Below are 9,419 nucleotides of genomic sequence, written 5' to 3'. Positions count from 1 at the left end.
CCGGAGGCACTAAATGCCCGACTTCTGGGGGAGGCACTCAGACCACTGTAACATGGGGGACAACTAACAGGACTCCTCCGGATGATCTCAGGCTCAGGTGGTCTCTTAAGGTGTCCTGAATTCAGACGATTCAGGGCTTTGTATATCAACGCAAGAACCTTGAACCTGCCTGGTACACATATTTATTTATTTTTATTTATTATTTATTATTACATTTATATCCCACCTTTCCTCCCAAGAGTGCAAGGTGGTGGACAAACAAGGTTCTTTCCCTCTCAATTTTATCCTCACAACAACCCTATAAGGTAGGCTAGGCCGAGAGGCAGTGACTGGTCCAAGGTGAGCTTCAAGGCTAAGCGGGAATTTGAACCCTGGTCTCCCAGGTCCCAGTCTGACTCTTTAACCACTACATGATGCACCCTTTCTTGAACTAAGCATGAACCAAATACCCTTTAATTTCAAAGACAGACAGACAGAGAGTAGAATCTCAACATAACACACCTCATTGTACCACAGAATCGGATGTATTGTGGCTATGAACATCTTCTCCAAGTAAAATATACAGCACAGCAGTTCGCACATCTTTTAACTCACAAAACTGAAAAACACAGTAGGCTTCCATCCTTTGAAGCAACTTTCCTCACTTCAGTGCCTATTAAGGAGCCTGAGCTGAAATGTGACCAGGGAAGGTTTCTTGTTCATTCTTCTTATCAGCCTCGCTTTCTACTTCCTTTGTTCTACCTGGTTCTTCATCCTCAGTGTTCGTTTCCCTGGCCAGTCCTTCCATTTGCTTTCATGAGTGTTTTTGAGCCATTTCCCCCCCATCAGCATTCTTTTAATTTTTCTCCTGATGTTCTCTCACCATCCTACCCCTGTTTCTCCTTCTTCTTCTTTCTTGGAGCCTTTTTTCTAAGGGTCTACCACTCAAGTCTTCTCAGTTTTGGTTAGTTCTCAAGCCCTTTTTATTGTCTGTGGAATCATAGAATAGTAGAGTTGGAAGGGGCCTATAAGGCCATCAAGTCCAACCCCCTGCTCAATGCAGGAATCCAAATCTTTAATTTGGAGTTTAATTTGTTAACATATTCTTCCCTCAGCTTCATCCTTTCCGCTGCTTCCCTTCCCATTCAGTCCCTCAGCCACCGCAGTGGTGGTTTTGCCTCAACTGTGATGGCAGCGGCTTAAGAGAGTTCTTTTCACTCTTTTTTCCTCTGCTGGCCTATATCTGTTCCTGGTTTCCTCTTTCTGCTTCTGTTTACCATTTTAATTCACTTTAGTTTCTTCTGCTGCTTCTGGCCCGATCCTCTCATCTGTTTCATTTTTTTAAAAAATCATTCTAAGTGTTTTTCAATGCAGTTTTCATTACAACGTGAAATCCCTGTATCATGGGTGCATCCTTTGTCCCCGACCCGCATGCTATAGCACAGTCACAAGGGGTGCCAGCTCATGTTTAATTTGGCCCCGTCTAAAATTCAGCGGCTGTTTGTCATCATCCATTGCATGTCACATGTGCCACAAACTTCCTTTCAGTCCACTATTTGCCTGTTGCATACATGTTGCAATACTCCAATAATGCTATTCTCTTTATGGATTGTGGGGTGGTGGGCATTGGACAAGGGTTCACTGTGGGGAGTGGCTTAGGATGGAATTCCATTCATAAAAGTCCCAGGCTACGGTCTGAAGGCACATAAGGCCAGCTCCCTGCTGAAGCTAAGCAGGGTCAGGTCTGGTCAGTGCCTGGATTTGAGACCACCTGGGAACCACATGTAAGCCGCCTCGGGTTTCTCTCATGGAAAGAAAGGCAGGGTATAAATGGAATAAAATAAATAAATAAATAAAGTGGGAAATTGTAGCTTTTAAAGCATTCATAATCGTAAACATGATACACTGACACAGAACATCTGCAGGGTGCTCACCTCAGATGAAGTGAATGGAATGGCGGCAGCAGAGCATAGCAGGCAAAGTATTTGCACCCACCACCCCCTGGCAGCAGCAGAAAATAGGGATTTGGTTTCCATGTAATGGAAAAGGAAGGGCTAGGAGAGCCTGCTTATGCCCTGTAAGGTAGGCCAGTTGTGTCCCAAACTGTCTGGTAATTGATGCCACCATCCTCCCCTTTTAGTACCTGCAACTCCCAGCTGGGAGGAGATTCTGGGGCTCTCAGGTGAACGCTTAAACAGGAACCCTGAGATAGCATCCACTTTGCTTGGCCCTCTCCGTGGTGAAACCAAACTTGCTTTTCTCTGCCAAGATTCCACTCAAAGGGGCACAGAGCCAGCACCCAGCTTGCTGTCACTCTCTGAGATCCAAGCAGCCGGCTTTTCTCTGCCAATCCCGATTCTATATACCTGCATAACATGAATCAAGCAGCTTAAGCTCGGGGGGGGGATTACATGAACCCTGTGACCCAAATGTCAAATTTTGGAACGTTTATTAGGAATAAAGAAAGCAAGGGTGAGAACAAAGGGACAAGATAAAATAATTAAAATATGCAGGGGAAAATAATGGTTCTGCTGGACATTCAGGTTTCAGCAGCAGACAATTGCTCCAGCTGGAGGCTGGCTGAACAACACTTAGTTCCTATGGGACAATGAAAAAAAATATTGGAAGGATGAGAGAGCCATGGCATGCAAGCATCACATTCCATGGTTAAAAACAGTACCACCATGTGGTAGTTTTTAAAAGAGCACCAATGATTGCGATGAAAATGGAAATGGACTGCCTTCAAGTTGATCCTGACTTATGGCAACCCTACAAAGAGTGTTTTCATGGTAAGCGGTATTCAGAGGTGGTTTACCATTGCCTCCCTCTGAGACTGAAAGGCAGTGACTGGACCGAGGTCACCCAGCGAACTTCGTGGCTGTGTGGGGATTCGAACCCTGGTCTCCCAGGTCATAGTCCACCACCTTAACCACTAAATACATTAAATAAATGGGAATGAAAAACAGAGATTACAAAACGGATGTGAAAAATGCAAAACTGATTGGCTTGCTGCAAAAAAACCCTCCTCATTGTTGACAAAAGCAGCACAAGAGCAGAAAAAATAAATTTGACCTAATGTGGAATCTGGTTGAGTGGAAAAACAAACATTCAGACATATTTATGGTTCAAACAAAATTCTTTAGCTTCCCTACTCTTTTCCCAGACCCAGCTAGTCATTGGTTCAGCTACTGTAATGTCACAGAATGTATCCACCAATATTCCAAATGGCAAAAGGAAAGGTCAGTGATGGAACATCAAGGCATTTTTAAGCAATAGTTGTGTATCCAAATGGATTCCCAGTCCTAGCTTTTGGACACCCCCAGTGGACAGAAAGGGACACAGAAAATGTAATTAAAGAACTAAGAACACAATTTCATCATAGAAGTCACTGAAATACTGACTAGAGGTATGAAATTTTCGTGAAATGGAACCGAAACAGTAGAACAAGGGGGGCACATTACACAATAATCCTTAAGGTTTAATTTAACAAAATCTCTCTCCCTCTACACTGTGATGTCTGGTTCTCCAGATCTTCATTTTGGGGGGGGGGGGTAAGAATTCTGCTACAGCAAGGCGTGGATCATAAGTAGCAGTCTTTAAGTCCAATTTGCTTTTTGCTAGGCTAGTAACTTGTGTACATGCATTTGCAAGGCTGTATTCACTCCCGGTTTTTTTGTTTGTTTTTAACTTTGACCCACTCTCCCTTGTACATGATAGAGAGGCGTCCCCATGCAAACCATTTGCATGAAAAAAAAAGGACACCCAGTAATAATTCCTTTAAAAATGCCCTGTGGGATGTTGATGGCCTTGGCTGTTGCTATGAGGAAGCAGGAAAGTGGAAGGCTCATCTGGAAGATGGGGAGGCCCCAGAGGGCCAGGGGGGAGTGTAGCATTGGGCAGCAGTGCAGCTGAGATGTGGGGGACGTAGTGACCAGAAGGCAGCAAGAGGTGAGGCAAGGAAAGAGGCAGTCTGTTGCATCAACTGATGGGGAATGCTTGATAAGAGTTTAGAATGGGAGGTCCTTTTTTGCTTTGTACACTCAACCTCTTCCTCATAGCTGATTCCTGGCAGCCAGAACAGCAAAAGAGAACAGCTATCTCAAATATTATCTGGAGGCATGTCACACACACACGCCTGCCTCACCTTCAGGCACTCTTACCAAAGGCCATGGCACAAAACCAGCCACAAACCAGACCCATCCTGCCCATATCTCTCCCTTGGAATATGATATGGGGCAACGAGTCTGGCAACTGTTCGCTTTGTCTCGTTGCAGAGAAACCAAGGCTCCCATCTTGCTTTACCTTTCCTGTGCACTCAGTACCTAATGACAGATTGGCAGCTGAGGTGCTTCACAGGTATATCCACTTCAGCTTAATGTCCTGTGATGATGGGGATAGGTATTACCTGTTAATTATCATTAATAATGTATATGGCGCCATTGTTGTGCATGATGCCTCATAAAGTACCAGAGGACATGTCTGTCCCAAGGGGCTTACAATCTATATACATCATAGGGTTGCCATGCTCAGGGCCTGAGACTGATCCTGCATCTTTAGGAGAAGAGAAAGTCAACCAAGTGCAAGTGTTCTTGCAACCCTGTAATGGGAAAAACCACAAGGTGAAATTCTTCCACAGAAGATCTCTTGGAGGCCGGGCCTGGCAACCAAGAGGTCTTCTGTATCTTTAAAAGTTGTGCGGTGGGGAGAATTCCACGTTGTGGTTTTTCTCATTACAGTGTTGCAAGAACACTTGCACTTGGCTGACTTTCTCTTCTCCTAAAGATACAGGATCAATATCAAGCCCTGAACCTGGCAATCCTAATACATCAGCTCAAGAGAGACAACAGAAGACGGGAAAGGAGATGGAGTAAACAGGGAAGGGGTGTACATGATCACTACAGTTACGCCTACTGAAGGGTTCGCTGTTCTAGTGGCTTCGTGGAAAAGTGGGTTTGAGGAGGGAACTGAAAGAGAGAAGGAAAAACAGGTACCCTGTCAGTGTCCCAGGAGGGAGTTTCAGGAGAAGAAAAGGAGTACGCCTGGCGCCTACGCTTCTATCTTTTCGGCGCCAGGTTAAGACCTGGCTATGCTCCCAGGCATTTTAAGCGTTTATGTTATAATTTTATATTTTTCTTTTTTCTTTTTTCTTTTGTTGCTGCTTGTGTTTATTGTTTGTTGTCTGATTTTATTGTTGATATTTTGTATTTTAACTTTTTTGTACACCGCCCAGAGAGCCACTCGCTATGGGCGGTCTATAAATGAAACAAATAAAATAAATAAATAAAAATAAAAAGGGCAAAGTCAATAATTCCAGGCCAAACTAGAGAGGCGAGGCCAGCCTGGTGTCCTCCACATGTTTTGGACTACAACTCCCATCAGTCCTGGCTGTTCCAGCTGTGCTCCCATCAGCCCCAGCACCATATAGCCATTCTGGCTGGGAGTAATGGGAGTTGTAGTCCAAGGAAAACAGTATTCATCATTTATTATTTATTCATTTATATACCACCTAACACCAAAATAGGCATCAAAGCAGTTACAAACCAGTCACATAGGCACTAAAATATAAATATCCGTAATTAAAATACACAATGAAACTCATTAAAACCACACAGCAGTGAAAACAGGAGGTTCAGGTCTGGAGGGCAGCTGGCTGCTGAAGGCTAGGTGAGGATAGCGGACTTTCTGGACGTGATACATGTCAGGATTTGCGAGGCTCTCCTGTGGAGTAACGTTGGCCTGCATTACGATCTCCTTAGGTGCTACTTCCCCAGTCTTTTCTTGGGGTTCCAAATCTATGTTTTGTGTCCTAGCCATTGGTTGTCAACAATTGCTGCGATCAGGTGGGGGCCGTGGGCAGCCAGAGATGTGTTTTCTAAGCCATGGTCAATTCCCTGAGCTGGAAATGCGTAGCAAATAGGGATGTCAATTTCTGTTTCTCCACATTTCTGCACCAGTTTGCATTAAAACAAAGTCCTCATGAAAATTCATTAGCATTTTAGTGTGAATTTCTCCTAATATACACATTTTGGTTTTTTTTTCAATTAATTTTTATTCAAATTTTCAAAACCAAAACAATACAAAAAGAAAAAACACAAATCCATAACTAATACAATAAAAAGAAAAAAATATATTAAAAAATTGACTTCCGATTTGTCGTAGTTCAGCTATAAGTCTATAATATATAACAAGCCTGTATCTTATAGATTATAAAATCACCTTCCTCCAGCGGTTATCTTAATTGGGTACAAATCTCATTAACATCATATCATTTTATTCTTCCACAAAAAGTCAAAGAGAAGTTTCCAATCCTTGAGATATATGTCCATCAATTTTTTTTCTAGATAAACATGTCAATTAATCCAACTCATCAAGTCTACTAAGTCCAGTAATTTCAAATCGCTCTTCTTCCATTATCCGTATTGGTTCCATCTTCCATCTTCCATCTTTACGCGCCCAATAATCTTGCTGTCATAGTCATATAATAAGAGTCTGATAGGAATTTCCTTTTTCACAGATATTTTCTTGCCATCAGTTCCGAACATATCACTGAAGTATTGTTGCAAAGCCGCATCTCTGTTCCTCTTTTTTATATGATACTCTAGCACATCTCTTGAAGATTTTTCCATTGACACAAAACAGGGATTAATTCTGTTAGCTTTCTCCATTTCAAGTTCCATCAAATCTTTCCAGTCCAGGAATTTTTTTGAACCGATAATATCTTTATCTCCAATCTCTTCAATTCCTTCAGTGACAGCGCTGAGTTCCAAACCGTAATATTTGTCTCCAGAATCCATCACAGCCAGGAAATCCAAATCTTTTTCCATATCCATATTTAATCCAATCTCCATAGTTTGAACCTTGCCTTTAATTTCTCTTTCATCCTTTTTTGGTTTTCCAGATCCCTCTTTATTCTCCTTTCTCATAGAATCCTGAATTTCTTTCAGCTCCTGTCTCATTTCGTCAAATTCAATTCTCCACGCTTGACTATTATTTCTCAGTTCTTGTTTTATTGAGTTAATCCCATTCATTATTTTCTGAAACATGTCTAAAGATAAAGTCCCTTCTTGTACATCCATGATCTTCTTAATTGTCATTCTTAAAGCCAAAGGAACAAAACTCCTTCAATTTTCAATGTCCCAAGCAAAGAGCAGTTTATTTCTTTATCCAGTTACAAAGGACTTAATCTATCAAACCAACTGGCGTCACACTCTAGACAGCCCTTATCTCTTATATGCTCAGAAGTGCAAAAACAGCTTTAGTTCACAGCATCCAAAAAACTAGTAGCAGAAAAGATGAGCAGATTCGTCAAAAAAAAAAAAGTAGATCAGAAAAAATAGTCCCAGACATATATTACACCAAAGTCTTATAAGTCAAAAAGAAAACCCTCATCCGTTGTAATCTTTATAATGCTATTTTCCATGTCAGCTTTTTGCAATAAAAAAAGATAGGCTATTTTTATTTTCTTCCCCCTTAGTTCCGTGAATAAAAAAGAAGGAAAGTTTTGTCTCACCCAGGTTTTCTTAATTGCTGATTCTTTGACAAATCTCTTTAGCTGTGTAGATAAGAAAGTGATAAGCGTAGACAGGAGGATGCTGGCCTGTTAAACCGTTTTTCTAAAAAAAAAAAAACGGGTCACTTTTTCAGCTGAGCTAGCTAGAAATCCTCGCTCTGTCCGAGCTGCTGGAAGACCTTCTTTCACAGACAATTCTGACGAATTCCAGTCTCCAACAATCACAACAAAGCTGTGTGGGAAATCTCACGTTTCTTCCTTATCCGGAAGAAATTATCCCCAGTCAAAAAAGACCCTTCTGACTGGATTTAAAGCTGAAAAAGTTTCATCCAAGACGGGAGCCGTCTCAGAGGCTGCACAGGCGGAGGGATCCTCCTGGGAAGTCCCCCTAATATACACATTTTGTATGCAAATTTCCCTAATATATATATACATTTTTGCAAAGTATGTTTTCCCTAATGTTCATATTTTTCCTACTGTAAAGCATTTTTCTATGTCATTTTCACTAATATATGCATCTTTATGGACACCTTACCTTAGTATTATGCATTTTTGTAGAGAACTGCACTGCAAAATTTGCAGAAGTACAAATTTCAAGGGATGGCTGTGTTTTGGTCCTTACATTGTTTTGGAAAGTGTGAATTAGGAAGGTTCACCTAACTGAATTTTCCTCCACTCCCTACTAGCAAGCAAAACAGCCCTGCTGTGCTGACCCAATCAAGGAAAGGAAGGCCAGGCTCCTATGGTTCTATTTTATGCTAACAGCTCTTAATTTGGAGGGTAATCAGGTATGTTTTTAGCTTGTTGTTGCACTCATCTTTTAACAGGGTGGGTTGGATTTGTCTTTTTGTAATAAATTATGGATGAGCATGTTAGCTTTAGCTTTATTTCACCCTTCTTTTCATACTGATGTCTTGTTTTTACATTGGAAGTTGCTCTGAGACACTTTTGTGCAAAAAGCTATCAATAAATGTAATGAATAAAAATAAATTAATAGCATCAGGCGTTTGAAAGTGGATGGTCCCATCCACCTGTCAAACTTGGCCTGTGGGGTAGGAAACACAAGGATCGGGCCTGCCGCTGTCTCCAGGTCCCTACCCCTGGCCTAGTATATGACTAGATAAACCAGTATTCTGGCTGAGGGCTTTATTTTCCTTTAGATTGGCAAATAATTGCTGTTCTTCCCAATTTCCCCTCTTTTTAAATACTCCTGTTAAATAAACTTCTTCATTGGATTGCTGGGCAGTACTGATCTCTGTAGGCCTCTCTCGCTCTTCCCCACTAGGCCACTGGTCTGAATTTCATTTCTGAGCGCTTGTAGGAGTACTTGAACCCTTTGCCAGATTTCCAGTTAACTCCATCGGCATGAGAGCTGTGGGCCCCCAGCCAGTACCTCCCATTGAGGTTGGAGTGATGGCACTCCTGGTGGTACCACCAGGCTCCTTTATATGCCTCTGCACATTTCTTATTCTCAGGGTCTTGCTGTTTGTCCTTGGTGGAGAAAGGCATGTTGTTGTGTTTAGTGAGTGAATCACCTGTGAGGAAGAGATCAAACTCTAATTATCCCTTGATGTATTTATTTAGTTCTTTATTTCATTTATATCCCATCTTTCCTCCAAGGATCTCCAGGTGGTATATATAGTTGCTCGTCTCCCCATTTTATCATCACAACAACTCTGTGATTGTAGGTTAAGCCGAGAGACAGAGAGTGGCCCAAGGTCACCCAGTGAGCTTCATGGCTGAGTGGGGATATGAACCCTAATCTCCCAGGACCTAGTCCAACCCTCTAGCCACTACATCACACTGTTATGGTGAAGGCCATTTCAAACTTATATGTTGCTCACCACCTGACCAATTGTCAGGTGACAGAGGGCTCGAACCGGAAATGTGGGCCACGCATTCCAGGCATCTTGCTAGCTGGGCCACCAAG

Source organism: Rhineura floridana, chromosome 20, assembly GCF_030035675.1.
Source record: "Rhineura floridana isolate rRhiFlo1 chromosome 20, rRhiFlo1.hap2, whole genome shotgun sequence".
Taxonomy (NCBI): Eukaryota; Metazoa; Chordata; class Lepidosauria; order Squamata; family Rhineuridae; genus Rhineura; species Rhineura floridana.
Note: the sequence above shows the minus strand (reverse complement) of the source record.